At 40.9% G+C, this 14,323-nt stretch overlaps 1 long non-coding RNA gene across 1 annotated transcript; it reads right to left on the minus strand.

Moving 5' to 3' along the window:
• Positions 1–2,108: 2,108 nt before the first annotated feature.
• Positions 2,109–11,056, minus strand: LOC140495829 (uncharacterized). Its single transcript, XR_011964108.1, has 3 exons — positions 10,825–11,056; positions 9,360–9,456; positions 2,109–5,153 (listed from the first exon to the last, which is right to left on the minus strand). It is a non-coding gene; the product is annotated as an uncharacterized lncRNA (long non-coding RNA).
• Between the last annotated feature and the right edge of the window lie 3,267 nt (positions 11,057–14,323).

Here is a 14,323-nt window from a genome sequence, read left to right on the forward strand (position 1 = left end):
ATCACAGTCACACACACACTCTATCAAGCACCACACACACACACACACACAAACACACATACACACACACTCTCTCTCTCCATCACATGCACATACCCATACATATAAGTCTATGGGGTGAATTTGCATTCACAAAATTATATTTGCAGATACATTCTATTTTGTTCAAAATGCACATAATCTGTAGGCAGTCAATATTTTTTATAATCCATGTGACATTTTATAAATTCCTACTTTGAAAATAGAACCAGACTGACTCAAGATTGGGATACAGATAGACTCTAACCTCACACCGTTAAAGCATTGTCTGAGCTGAGATGTCACCATTTTTAAAATAAAACTTTGTTATCTCATGAATGTGATTTGAAAGAAGTTCTGGGACTTACATGTTAATGAACCAAACCTGCAACCCATTCTAAAAAATGAAAGACTTAACAGCAATCTAGGTTTGTTCAATATATTGCATCAGTGTATGACACAATGATCTTTTGCTGTAAATCCTGTGTCCTACAATCCTACTCCACTAACTACCTGATGAAGGAGCTGCACTTCAAAAGCTTGTACTTCCAAATAAACCTATTGGACTTCAACCTGGTGTTGTGTGATTTTTAACATTGTTCAACCACACAGTGGCGAGCCTTTGGAGTTCTCTGTTACAGAAAGTGGTTCAGGACAAAAGATTCAATGCTTTTACCATCCTTTGACCTCCACAGCCTTGGCAGCTTAATCTTCACTAAGGTTTGTAGCTTCACGTTGTGGCATGATCTGCAACTATTTTCTTATTGAAACAAAAACAGAAATTGTTTTGAGAAACTCAGCTGGTCTGTGCAGACAGAAATAAAGTTAACATTTCACATCCAGTGAGCCTTCTTTAGTTCATTCCTACTTAAACTCTGCTTTCTCTGGGTAGATGCTGCCAGACCTGCAGAGTTTCTCCAGCAAGTTCTGTTTCTGTTTCAGATTTCTGGCATTCACAGTCCTTTGTCTTACTCTCGTGTTGGACCTGAATTCCTTCAAGCATTGCTCCTGGGTTATTTGTGGTGGAATGGGGGGGTCGGGCAGGAAGAGAAATGACCCCAAAACATTTTGGGGTAGGGTGTTCTGTACACAGCACTCACCCTATTGTCTCTGGGAAGAACGCACCCTGTCTTGCCTCGGCTGCTTGTACTGGTCATGCTGCTAACTCAGAGAAACTGCAAACACGTTCCCCGTATCCGCTGATCTTTCTGCATGTTTGCAGCAACTCATCAAAGAAATAACCTTCAAAAATAAGCCACAACACTTCCTCTAACTCTGCTATGGCAGAAGTAGGTGAAAAGCACCTTATCTGAAAGCCTGACCCTTTAATTAGCTTTAGTGAAGAGGCAGTGGGGTAGTAGTGCTGGGAGTGAGGAGATAAGATCCGACTATCTTTACTCCCCCTCCCCAACCCCAAGAGAACCAGGCCAGCTTATTCACTTGACTTAATCATTAATCCAAAACCTGAAGGTGGTGGGTTTCTAATTTAGGAACTTATTCAGCTTTACCAGGTATAGACTTGGTCCAAAATAAAATGTCCTCATTTCCAGGTGGTTTTAGGAGATCTCAGAATAAAACATATCTGTTCTGGTATATTAGAGCAGGAGATACTCACTGAGTTAACCTATTGCAATATATAACATTCTTCATCATAGAATTATAGACTCATGGTCATTTACAGCACAAACACCCCATCATGCCCGTCCCAGCCAACAAAGATCTGACTACAATAATCCCACTTTCTAGCTTTTGATCCATTGCCCTGGAGGCTATGGCAATGCAAGTGTATATTGAAATACTGCTTAAATGTTATGCAAGTTTCTGACTTTTATCCTTTCAGGCAGTGAATTCCACACTCCAACCATCCTGTGGGTGAAAACATTTCTCCTCAACTCTTCGCTTGGCCATAGAGCTTAGAATTTTAGAAAATTATAGCTTTGAGGCTTGAATGTGAGTCCACAACTTTTATAGTGATTACTTAATAATATTTTATTCGAAGAATCAATCGTGGATTACATTTTAGCTACAGTCAAATTATGATACAGTATCAAACACTTAGAATAATCAATTAATCTAGAAATAACTGTTGCAGTATTGGCTCCATCTAGAGATAGTGTTGGTACAGTGACCTAAAAACAAATATAAAGCAATAATTCTACTTAGGAGTGCAGCAAAATGTTCAATCCACCTATATAAAAAATTGTAAATATAAATAAATGTTACATGAAAATTATCTTACAACCTCAGTATAAATCCAGGGGTGTTTATTTTGACTCAGCCTTTGAGAGTAGTTCTCTTCACAGAGATGTGACTCTATGTTTATGTCCAGGATGGTTTACAAACTGTATTAACATAGGGTGAAGTAAAAACCTTCTGTCATTTTGAAGATGAAACATTGAAGATATCTCCCTTTGTTTATTGTTTGATTAGATTCCCTACGGTGTGGAAACAGGCCATTTGGCCCAACAAGTCCACACCGATCTTCCGAAGAGTAACCTACTCAAACCCATTCCCCATTACTCTACATTTCCCCCAGACTAATGCACCTAACCTACACATCCCTTCACACTATGGGCAATTTAGCGTGGCCAATTCACCTAATCTGCACATCTTTGGACTGTAGGAGGAAACCAGAGCACCTGGAGGAAACCCGCACAGGTAGTCGCCCAAGGATGGAATCAAACCTCGGTCTCTGGCACTGTGATGTAGCAATGCTAACCACTGAGTAACCGTGACGCCCAATTGTGAAAAATCCTGAGGGAGAAAACATGTCTTTTTTGTCTGTGTGTACATGTGTTGCAGGAGTCTAATTGGTCTCAAGGTCACGTTGTATTTTCCTACATTCAAACTTAAACAGACTTTGGTCTTGGCAGAGACTCAGATTCTGCATTAAATGATTTTCTTGATATAGTGACTTTAAAAATGTTTAATGTTTACATTTTTAATTTATTTGTTAATTTGGTGATTGCCGTTCCAAGAATATTCCATTCTGCTGCACGTTCAGTGGAGAGCGATTCACACAGCTCCCCTCTGAGCAGCTTTGGAAAAGTCATTCACACTGGCATCCTGCCCAACACAGGATCCAGTGCAGGATGCATTAGAAATGGCCAGCAGTGGCCAGATCTTCCTATTATTAATCTCCTTATCATTTTGTTGCTGTCTGAGGTGGCCTTCTTTCTCCTAACTATAGGGATAACTTCCCGGGCCCCTGCAGATCTAAGCAGCAAATTTAAGGAGTTCTCAGTGAAGCGAGGCAGAGACTTGCTTTGGATTCTTCCTCTGGTTCCTGACTCCCATAATCCTTCACTTGTTGTGTATTGAGAGTCATAGAGTAATAGAGATGTACAGCATGGAAACAGACCCTTCTGTCCAACCCATCCATGCCGACCAGATATCCCAACCCAATCTAGTCCCACCTGCCAGCAACCGGCCTATATCCTTCCAAATACTTCCTATTCATATACCGATCCAGATGACTCTTAAATGTTGCAATTGTACCAGCCTCCACCACTTCCTCTGGCAGCTCATTCTATACACGTGCCATCCTCTGCGTGAAAACATTGCCCCTTAGGTCTCTTTTATATCTTTCCCCTCTCACCCTAAACCTATGCCCTCTAGTTCTGGAATCTCCCATACCAGGGAAAAGACTTTGTCTATTTATCTTATCCTTGCCCCTCATCATGTTATAAACCTCTATAATGTCACCCCTCAGCCTCTGATGCTCCAGAGAAAAACAGCCCCAGCCTGTTCAGCCTCTCCCTATCGCTCAAATCCTCCAACCCTGGCAACATCCTTGTAAATCTTTTCTGAATGTTTTCAAGTTTCACAACATCTTTCCAATAGGAAGGAGACCAGAATTGCATGCAATATTCCAACAGTGGCCTAACCAATGTCCTGTACAGCCACAACATGACCTCCCAATTCCTGTACTCAGTACTCTGACCAATAAAAGAAAGCATACCTAACACCTTCTTCACTATCCTGTCTACCTGTGACTCCACTTTCAAGGAGCTATGAACCTGCACTCCAAGGTCTCTTTGTTCAGCAACCCTCCCTAGGACCTTACCATTAAGTGTATAAGTCCTGCTAAGATTTGCTTTCCCAAAATGCAGCACCTCGCATTTATCTGAATTAAACTCTATCTGCCACTTCTCAGCCCATTGGCCCATCCGATGAAGATCCTGTTGTAATCTGAGGTAACCTTCTTTGCTGTCCACTACACCTCCAAGTTTGGTGTCATCTGCAAACTTACTAACTGTACCTCTTATGTTCACATCCAAATCATTTATGTAAATGACAAAACGTAGAGGACCCAGCACCAATCCTTGTGGCACTCCACCGGTCACAGGCCTCGAGTCTGAAAAACAACCCTCCACCACCACCCTCTGTCTTCTACCTTTAAGCCAGTTCTGTATCCATATCGCCAGTTCTCCCTGTATTCCATAAGATCTAACCTTGCTCACCAGTCTCCCATAGGGAACCTTGTCGAACGCCTTACTGAAGTCCATATAGATCACACCTACTGCTGTGCCCTCATCAATCCTCTTTGTTACATCTTCAAAAAACTCAATCAAGTTTGTGTGAGACATGATTTCCCACGCACAAAGCCATGTTGACTATCCCTAATCAATCCTTGCCTTTCTAAATACATGTACATCCTGTCCCTCAGGATTCCCTCCAACAACTTGCCCACCACCGATGTCAGGCTCACTGGTCTATAGTTCCCTGGCTTGTCTTTACCACCTTCTTAAACAGTGGCACCACATTAGACAACATCCAGTCTTCTGGCACCTCACCTGTGACTATCAATGATACAAATATCTCAGAAGGAGGCCCAGCAATCACTTCCCAAGCTTCCCACAGAGTTCTAGGGTACACCTGATTAGGTCCTGGGGATTTATCCACCTTTATGCATTTCATACATATGAAAGTGATGAATTTACGGAGATAGGGCTGGACAATGGGAGTGGCTGGGTAGTTCTTTTAGGAGCCAGTACAAATGTGATAGGTTGAATGTCCTTCTTCTGTACTGAAAAATAATATGATTCTAGCCTGCGGTGTCCGATTTTGTAGTTTAGTTGAGTTGATTTATGTGGCTCACCATCACATCTGTCTGATTTAATAGGTCTTGAAATCTGAAAGTCAAATGAAAAATGCAATGGCTGTGTTAAAATGTCACTGACAAACATGTTACACTTAATTCTGGGGTTCCCTTTGCACTAACAGATCCCCCAATACCAGCGCAATGTCACACAAATATTGACCACTCATAGTCACAAACACAGATTCACATGCCTTCCAGTAATTGTCAGCAACAATAACCAGAATTGTGTTTAATTCCCTCTCTCCTCAATTTTGAGGCCTAAGTAATGCATTCAGTTATGAGTCTAGCTGACGGTGATCTAACCTTTGCAAAAGGGTGCTTAATTATTGCTAAGAACTCACACATGTTTAGACATTTTTCCTCTATTTGAAAATACCACAAGTTACATTTTAGGACTTACAAACATCTTTGCAACTGTTTGGAAATTAGACATAACGAAACATCTTTCTGATTGACGTCGATCACACTTCTAATGCACAACTGCCTCCATGAACCATGGATGTGCAGAGTGCATTCTACCTCACTCCCTCTACACCAGTGAAAGTGGTGAATGTCAGATATAAGGGAGTACAGAACATCTGGTTTGAGGGATCTGGCACCAATTTGGCTAAAGTACTGTATCCTTCCGGCTTTGTGAGTGTAGCGGCCTAGGTGTCACACCAAGCAGTCTATTTACCAAGCTAGTCATCCGAGATAATGGAAACTAGTGTTGATGGGATTATCAACTACTGAATGGCAAACAAACATTGAACAACATTAAAGCACTTCCCAGTGTCGGTGAAAACAAAAATCAAAAGATGAATTCTAGGGTTGTGGTGGACATTTTTCATTTTATTCAATAGATATAATTTTACCCTGTCCCTTAATGTGGGTAAATACTATCATTGTGTCCCCTTTTGCTGCTGTCTTTACTTTCCACACAGGCTCTAATGTTTGATCTGCTTTGAGCAGTACTTAAACAAAGTGCTATTTGGTTCTGATTATCATGTCAATCACAGATAAAACATTTATTTTTTTGCTCAGGGAAGTGACTGACTGGGTGAGTGGAAAGCTATAATTAATAGCTGGAGACCATCCAGAGTTCAAAACATCAAACTGCATTACTTTGGGAGTCTGAACAGTATTTGTTGTCTTTCCTTTGTGGCTACAAGGCAACCAAGATTAGAAACTGAATATCCAAGGATATTTTGCATCTAAAGTGGATAGCCAAAACAAAAAGGAAAGATGAGATAGCACTGGCATTGGTGCATGAGTGAAAGAGCATCTTTGAATGAGGGATTAGGATGTGTAATGAGTTTGGGTGGGACTAAGAAACAGCAAGTGGAAGCAAACTTTGGTGGAGTTGTTTATAGAACTCTAAGGTGTGGTACTGATATTGGCTACAGTACATTAATCAGGAAATTAGAGATACAGGTAATGTGAATAATACAGTAACAATGAGTAACTTGAATGGGCATAGAAGGTGGGTTAACAAAGTCAGCATCAATGCTGTGGAGGATGAAATTCTGGAACACACCCAAGATAGGTTTCTGGAACAGCATGTTGAGGACTCAACTAGGGATCGAATTATTTAGGATTTGGTGTTGTGTAATGAGAAACAGCTAATTAAGAACATCATTGTAAATGAAACTTGGGAAATCATAAAGACAGCACGAGAGAATTTTACATGAAGTTTAGGTTGACGTACTTTGTTCTGAAGCTAGGGTCTGAAATCTGGGCAAAGGAAATTGAGGGGCAAATTGGCCAGGGTGGATTGGGAAAATACGCTAACAGATTTGATGGTAGACAGGAAATGACTAGTGATTAAAGAAATTCTTCAACTATAACAGATAAACATTCTTCTAAGGCACAAACCCCAAAAGGGAAAGTTGAATGAGCCATGGTCAATAAAATAAGTTAAAGATTGACCGGTATCAAAGGAAGTGGTTTATAAGAAAGTGGTAAGGCTGAGGATTGGGAGAAATCTGAGATCCCGCAAAGAAAGATCAAGAAACCAATAAGAAAAGACAAAGAGAATATGAATGTGAGCTGGTGAGAACATAAAGGCAGACTGTAAAATCTTCTTTCAATGTGTGAAAGAAAAATTATCACAAGGATAATTGGGGGCCCATTATAGCCAGTTTAAGAAGACATTATAGTGGAGAAAGGGAAATGGTGATGAAACAAAACAATAACTTCACGTCTGACTTTACAGAAAATATACAGAAAATATCCAAAAACTGCTAGGTAACAAGGAACTAGTGCATCTGAACAGTTAAAGATAGCATTAACAAAGAGGTAATACTTGAACAAATAGCTGGATTGAGGATTGATAAATCTCCAGTACCAGATGTGCCTCATCTCAGAGGATTGAAGGTAGTACAGACAGAGACAATAGACACATTGGATACTACCTTTCATAATTCTATAGAGTCAAGAAAGCTCCTGATGTACAGAGTATATTCTGTGGACTGCAGCTTTAATCTAAAAATGTTCATTCTTAAAGGCTTAACTAGATGAATCCCAGTGTTTGGAGTCAACAGATTTCCCTAGACACTTCTTGTTGTCTGCTTGCTACCAGTAATTGTTTTTAAACTTCATGTTTATTTCTGGACAACACCCGCTGTCTGCTTTTGAATAAATATTTCCCACCCTTACTGCGATTTAAATAATACTGCGATCCCCTGCTTTTCTGTGGCCTCAATAGTCTCCTAACTTCCTTCTTCTGTTAAACTTTGTCTACTTAGACTTCTAATTTATCACTATTTCTGACTTTGCAACATTCTTCAGCCTAATTTTTTCTGTGGTCCTACATTTCCTTTACTGCACCATGGCAGCAATGTTGAACCTAAGCTGTAAGAATATTGCTTACACTCACTTTCCCAGCCTGCACAATACAACTTTTGTTTTCAAATTTTTGTATTATCCACCCAGTATTTCAACCTGACACAAAGAGTCTCCAACATATGTTTGCTGTCTAGCACATCCTATAAATTATTGGCACATGATGCAATCTATGACCATCTTTGTGTGATTAACATTCTAAGGAGTTTCAAGTTCACTCTCACTGCTGCATTTCTCTTACTAGGTCTGAAATGCTCTTAGTGTTTGACTGCTACTACTACCTGTGAGAATCTTGCTACAGAGTTCTTTTCTGCAGAGTTTTCCAATGTTCGGTTTTTCAGGTTGCTTTGTGCTTGAGCAAAGCCAAGTCAGCAGAATGCCCAGATCTCCATAGCTGACAGCATCTTGTAGATATTTTTAATTGGACTTTTTCAGATCTGTTATGATAGAACATGAACCTAGAGCTTCTGTCTCAGAGGTAGGGACACTGTCAATACAACATGAGACATTGCAGGCATTTTATACACTGTAGCTAAATGGAATTAGCACTGTTTTCTAGCTTGTTGTAAGGTGTATCCTCACCACAGCTCACCATGTTGTATGAGCTAACTGATTGCTTTATTGCCAACATCCTCTCTCTCGATAGGGATATACAGGGCTTGCCTCATCTGGTGTGATTGAGGAAACCACTTGGTAGTCTATTAATAATACTCTTGTCCGAAACGAGATGCAGTTTTTTTGCATGACGGCAACTGGATACAAGTTATATCGGTGTGATAGACATTGTTCTGAAGTGTATGAGGGGGATACAAAGCTATTACCCTGCCCAGGTCCATATGACATTATCGTATTAGGCAATGTTTAATGCACACCTCATCATTAAATCTCTCAGAATCTTATGCTCTTAGACAACAACAACCTCCACCAGGACTCCCAGTGCCACATCTGCAAAGTCACACACTCTTAAATATTTTCCATGAACCATTCTGGAATCTTCACTGTGTGTCAGTCAACCCAATGGACATCATCACTGAAAGTGACTGATTGGGTTCCCCATACACTGCTCCAGGAAATTGCTTTCAATGAGCACCTGCGTGCTCAACCTGCAGCCATCTGCATATCCAGCCAAGTGCAAATGATACTTATCAATGGTTAAAACAAGACTGCAGACAAAAAACAGACTCTCAGAAACATGTCACATCAGCACAACACACATTGTGCCTGTTTTTTTACCCATCATCAAAATATCTCCTGATTTTTAAAATCATAATTGAATAAAGTCTAATTCAGGCAGGCAGCTGTGACAACATTTTTACAATGACAACATTTGGCCTGCAATTCAAACCTAGTGAACAAGTGGATTGAATCATGTGAAGTGTGAAGGGATGAAGTTCAAGTAAATTAATAATGATACCTGGTTGAGGCTGATTTCTTGAGTCACTGGTTCATCAGTGTTTACGTTCAGGGGAATGTAATGCTTTTGTCCCTTTCCGTCACTTCCATCTACTTGTCTGCAGTAAATAGAGCACAGATCATGACAATATGAGACACTGGCTGCAATGATGTTGGACACAATAAGACACATCATCTTCCTGCATGTTTATTCCTGCTTTTTCTTATGATTGTTTGGCATCATTTTTTAGTGAATGCTGTGTTGTAATGTTGCCATTAAATATGCCATTTAAGCAGAGTTATACATTAGAGCTAAATATCTTGGCGCTCACTGCAATGCAGTTTTCACTGCCACCACTATCCGGAGAGGAATTAATTGGATTCACATGTTGTTTTGCAGAGCTTCTTCCTTTCTGACATCATTCACACATCATTGCAGTGAATAGTTTTCCAGATGCATTTTCCTTAGCAAGTTGTTATGAAATGGGGGTGGTGTTGTTGGACTGTGTTAGTGATACACAATTATATAAAGCGATTGTACACAGTTTAGATTGCTTTCTTTTTTATTTACATTTTCTTCATGTCCATCCATTTCATTCCAAAAAGCAATTTTTAAAATTAATTATATATGCCTTCCCTCAACATAATTGTATTATTTCTAAAAAGGTTTTTATGAAATAATTATTGGAAAATGCAGCCATTTAAATGACTGCCTGCTGCAATGATATCCATGTACACTTTATACTGCAGTTTCTTTGCTCTGGACTAACATCAAAATAGCACAGTGCCACGGTCACTTATAGTAAATGCACTGTACACCTGAAATCACAGTAGGAACTGGACCATTGCCAAGCATTCCTGAGCATGCAATGCAGTGGTGATCAGTATCAGTGGTTTACCAGGCACTTTCTGCAGGTTTTCTCCCTATTTTAATTTGAAATGTGAAAGCCTTTCCCAATTTCTATTTTGGTGATGCACTTTTCATCAATTCACTTTGTTCAATACAGATCACCTAAATACTGTCAACAAACTATCACAAGGTTACAAAATCACAAATGACCATACATATGAAGAGGAACATTTGATGTCTTTCAGCTCATCCATCTGAACATAACCATCACCCAATCTTTCACAGCATCACCTATTAAGATCAAATATGACCAATTCACAAAAATAGGATAAATCCAGTCCAACCAATTCCCACCCCTATAGTCTAATCTCCATCATTAGCAAAGCGATGGAAGGTGTTGTCAGCAGCAATAATCTGCTCACTGGTGACCAGTTTGGTGCACCAAGGTGACTCAGTTCCTGACCTCAATACAGCCATGGACCAAACATGCAGAGAACAGCTGCACTACAGAGATGAGGTGAAAGACACTGATTTTCATATGAAGGCCACATTTGACCAGGGATGGTATCAAGATACCCTAGCACAACAGGAGTTAATTGGAATCAAGAGAACACCTCTCTACTGGTTGTGGTCATACCTTGCAAAAAGGAAGATGATACTGGTTTTTGGAGGCCAGTCATTTCAGTCACAGGACATCTCTGCAAGTATTCCTCAGGCTAGGATTCTTGGTGTAGTCATCTTCAGTTGCTTCATCAAAGATCTTTCCTCCATCATATCATCAGAGGTGGGGATGTTTGCTGATAATTGCACAATGTTCAGTGCCGTTCACGCCTCTGCAGATGTTGCAGCAGTCAGTGTTCATATGCAGCAACATTCAGGCTTGAGCTGATAAGTAGAAAGTAACATTTGTGCTATATCAGTGCCTGGCATGACCATCTCCAACAAGACAGAATCTAACTATCTACCCTGGACATTGCCACCACTGAATCCTCAACTAACAACATTCTGAGAGACATTATTGACCAAAACCCTAGCTGGGTTATTATATAAATACTACAGGAGCAGAACAGATGCTGAATATGCGGTAATTAGTAACTGTCCTGATACCTAAAGCCTGTTTACAGGATGCAGATGGCAGGTGAGTACCATTTGCATAATGCTTAAAGCAATTCAATAAACCTCTTTTGTCAAACCTTCTAAACCTGTGACCTCTAACACCTGGAAGGACAAGGGCTACGGATACATGGGAACACAACCAATTGCAATTTCTCCTCCAGTCCACTCACCACCCTGACCTGGTATTGTATCAGTGTTCCTTTGCTGACTGTGGGTGAAAAATAGACAATAGACAATAGCTGCAGGAGTAGGTCATTCTGCCCTTTGAGCCTGCATCACCATTCATTATGATCATGGCTGATCATCCTCAATCAGTATCCTGTTCCTGCCTTATCTCCATAGCCCTTGATTTCACTATCCTTGAGAGCTCTATCCAACTCTTTCTTAAACGAATCCAGAGACTAGGCCTCCACTGCCTTCTGGGGCAGAGCATTCCACACACCCACCACTCTCTGGGTGAAGAAGTTTCTCCTCATCTCTGTCCTAAATGGCCTACGCCTTATTTTTAAGCTGTGTCCTCTGGTTCGGACTCACCCATCGGCGGAAACATGTTTCCTGCCTCCAATCCTTTAATAATCTTATACGTCTCAATCAGATCCCCTCTCAGTCTTCTAAACTCAAGGGTATACAAGCCCAGTCGCTCCAGTCTTTCAACATAAGATGGTCCCGCCATTCCAGGAATTGACCTCGTGAACCTATGCTGCACTACCTCAATAGCCAGAATGTCTTTCCTCGAATTTGGAGACCAGAGCTGCACATAATATTCCAGGTGCGGTCTCACCAGGGACCTGTACAGCTGCAGAAGAACTTCTTTGCTTCTATACTCAATCCCTCTTGTTATGAAGGCCAGCATGCTGTTAGCTTTCTTCATTACCTGCTGTACCTGCATGCTTGCTTTCATTAACTGGTGAACAAGAACTCCTAGATCTCTTTGTACTGCCCCTTTACCTAACTTGACTCCATTTAGGTAGTAATCGGCCTTCCTGTTCTTGCCACAAAAGTGGATAACCACACATTTATCACATTAAACTGCATCTGCAATGTAGCTGTCCACTCACCTAACCTGTCCAGGTCATCCTGTAATCTCCTAACATCCTCCTCACATTTCACTCTGCCACCCAGCTTTGTATCATCAGCAAATTTGCTAATGTTACTATTAATACCATTTTCTATATCATTAATATATATTGTAAAAAGCTGCGGTCCCAGCACTGATCCCTGCGGTACCCCGCTGGTCACCATCTGCCATTCCAAAAGGGAGGCCAACCTGTCAGCCAACCAATTTTCAATCCAAGTCAGTACTTTGCTCCCAATACCATACGCCCTAATTTTGCTCACTAACCTTCTATGTGGGACTTTATCAAAAGCTTTCTGAAAGTCCAGGTACACTACATCCATTGGATCTCCCTTGTCCATCTTCAGAGTTACATCTTCAAAAAATTCCAGAATTATTAGTAATCTAATAAAAAAATTAGTCAAGCATGATTTCCCCTTCATAAATCCATGCTGACTCTGACATATCCTGTTACTACTATCCAGATGTGTCGTAATTTCATCCTTTATAATAGATTCCAGCATCTTTCCCATCACTGAGGTCAGACTAACTGGTCTATAATTTCCTGCTTTCTCTCTTGCTCCTTTCTTAAAAAGTGGTACAACATTAGCCACCCTCCAATCTGCAGGAACTGATCCCGAATCTATCAAACTCTGGAAAATAATCACCAATGCATCCACGATTTCTCGAGCCACCTCCTTCAGTACCCTGGGATGTAGACCATCAGGCTCCAGTGGCTTATCAGCCTTCAGACCTAACAGTCTCTCCAACAACAATTCCTGGCAAATATTAATTCCCTTCAGCTCAGGTCCTTCAGCCACTGTTACCTCAGGGAGATTGCTTGTGTCTTCCCCAGTGAACACAGACCTGAAGTACCAATTCAACTCTTCTGCCATTTCCTTGTTCCCCGTAATATATTCCCCTGTTTCTGAGTTCAAGGGCCCAATTTTAGTCTTAACCATTTTTTTCCCTTTCACATACCTAAAAAAGCTTTTACTATCCTCCTTTACATTTTTGGCCAATTTACCTTCGTACCTCATTTTTTCTCTGCGTATTTCCTTCTTAGTAATCCTCTTGTTCTTTAAAAGCTTCTCAGTCCTCTGTTTCCCACTCATCTTTGCTATGTTGTACTTTTTCTCTTTTAACTTTGTTTCTTAACTTCCCTCGTCAGCCACGGCCACCCATGCCTCCTCCTAGGATCTTTCTTCTTTTTTGGAATGAACTGATCCTGCAACTTCTGCATTATACCCAGAAGTATCTGCCATTGTTCCTCCACTGTCATCCCTGCTAAGGTATTGCACCATTGAACTTTGGCCAGTTCCTCCCTCATAGTTCCATAGTCTCCTTTATTCAACTGAAATATTGTCACTACCGATTGTACCCTCTCCCTTTCAAATTGCAGATTGAAGCTTATTGTATTATGGTCACCACCTCCTAATGGCTCCTTCACTTCGAGGTCCCTGATCAATTCTGGTTCGTTGCACAATACCAGATCCAGAATTGCCTTCTCCCTGGTAGGCTCCAGCACCAGCTGTTCTAAGAATCCATCTTGGAGGCACTCCACAAAGTCTCTTTCTTGAGGTCCAAAACCACCCTGATTCTCCCAGTCTACCTGCATGTTGAAATCCCCCATAACAACTGTAGTAACATCTTTGTGACAGGCCAATTTCAGCTCCTTATTCAACTTACACCCTACATCCATACTACTGTTTGGGGGCCTGTAGATAACTCCCAAAAGGGTCTTTCTACACTTAGAATTTCTCATTTCTATCCATACTGACTCTACATCCCCTGATTCTAGGTCTCCCCGCACAAGGGACTGAATATCATCCCTTACCAACAGGGCCATCCCACCCCCTCTGCCTGTCAGTCTGTCCTTACGATAGCACGTATAGCCTTGAATATTCATTTCCCAGGCCTGTCCTCTTGAAGCCACGTCTCAGTTATCCCCACAATGTCTTAGCTG

This window comes from Chiloscyllium punctatum, chromosome 25, assembly GCF_047496795.1.
Source record: "Chiloscyllium punctatum isolate Juve2018m chromosome 25, sChiPun1.3, whole genome shotgun sequence".
NCBI lineage: Eukaryota > Metazoa > Chordata > Chondrichthyes > Orectolobiformes > Hemiscylliidae > Chiloscyllium > Chiloscyllium punctatum.